Source organism: Sesamum indicum, unplaced genomic scaffold (genome assembly GCF_000512975.1).
Source record: "Sesamum indicum cultivar Zhongzhi No. 13 unplaced genomic scaffold, S_indicum_v1.0 scaffold00148, whole genome shotgun sequence".
Lineage (NCBI taxonomy): Eukaryota > Viridiplantae > Streptophyta > Magnoliopsida > Lamiales > Pedaliaceae > Sesamum > Sesamum indicum.
In genome coordinates, this window is record NW_011628062.1 from 191,522 (window position 1) to 192,842 (window position 1,321).

The following is a 1,321-nucleotide window of genomic DNA, read 5'->3' on the forward strand; positions in this document are numbered from 1 at the left end:
AACAAATTCTTAGAAAATACAATGGAGCATTTACCCTATTTTCTTATGACATGGTTTTCTTTTACTTTTTTGCAAAACCATAGGAGGGATTTTTACATTTTACCCAAACAAAACCTATGCTTGTAACTTAGCAAACATGTCGAGACTGATATTGCTTCATTTTAAAAAATATAGAATGATAATTTATTTTTATTTAATTTTTTTTGGGGAGGGGAGGGGGGTTTGAATTTCTTACACATTTCCTATCCTATATCAAATGAATTAACCCACAGAAATACAGAGTAAGATCTCACTAAGCACATACCGATTACTTGCCGGGCTCCAGGTTGCCCTTTAATGCATAATCCCAAATCCCAGATCACAGAATTAGCAGCAGCAACCTACCTACTGATCACAAAAAGAGAAGGAACCTTCCTCTCTCAAATACTTCAAACCATTTCTTCTTCTTCTTCTTCTTCTTCTTCAGTTGGCGTTGCTCTCTCGCCTCGCTGCCCGCTTCTCTCAGGTTATCATGTCAATACCTAATTACGATTCGGAAATTTCCCTTTCTTTTGTTTGGTGTTTTTCTCAATTTATTTTTTCAATCTTATTATTTTAACGAAAATTTATCAGGAGCTTCTTCAAGAATTAATATTCATGCATATGCAATCGGCATTTTCCAAACCGTCAGATTGATTACGTCGTCTATTGTGAAAGAGCACAACTGGTAAATCTGCCAGCATTATATATATTTTTTCCTATGGGGTGCGGGGGGGACCCAAGCTCCTCTTACAAATCAATTGAGACTAGAGGAATAACTGGAAACTTGGTGATCTAGACATTTTTTTCCAAAAAAAGGGAAAAAACCCCTGGTGTTACACTGAGCACCTGGCCTCTTATTCTCTCCCGTCTCCACTGCTGGTATGTGATTTCTTCTCCTATACTTCTTTCCTTCATCTTCTTGCTTCTTGCTTCTTGTTTCTTGTTTCTTCCTCTTCTTTGGAGTTCTGCCACCGCCTTTCTGTTTTCTTGGGCGTTGGATGACCTTTTCTCGATTCTCATTTGCTTTGTGATTACCAATAGAAATTGCATCTGCTACAAGCGGGAAGGTCCAGGGTGAGATCGATCCTGTGCACAGGAATAAGAAAATCCAACAAGCTTATTAATTAACTAATTTGATGTAATTCTCTACCTGCTAGGTTGTGTTTGATTTGTTAAGTTAAAACTGTAAACATCTTTGTTGTTGTGTTCTACTTGTATTTTGTAGAGATATTTTAAAGGATTACAACTCTTTGCCTTAAGAGTATCTAATATTTGAATGCAGTAAATAAAAGTGAAGGGT

The 1,321-nt window shown here is 36.7% G+C and overlaps 1 protein-coding gene across 9 annotated transcripts in view; it reads left to right on the top strand.

The window, feature by feature from the left end:
* Nucleotides 1-274: 274 nt before the first annotated feature.
* Nucleotides 275-1,321, top strand: part of LOC105179355 (protein CASP) — a 17,065-nt gene continuing 16,018 nt past the window's right edge. For 3 of the 9 annotated variants that reach the window (XR_002286329.1, XM_020691300.1, XM_020691303.1), the window contains exons 1-3: nt 276-505; nt 613-900; nt 1,304-1,321. The exon at nt 1,304-1,321 is cut by the window's right edge and continues 121 nt beyond it. The gene's annotated coding sequence lies outside the window, so the exon portion shown is untranslated. Of the gene's footprint in view, nt 506-612; nt 901-1,062; nt 1,160-1,303 lie in introns of all 9 variants that reach the window. The other 6 variants (XM_011102952.2, XM_020691301.1, XM_011102951.2 and 3 more) reach the window with 6 other exon arrangements.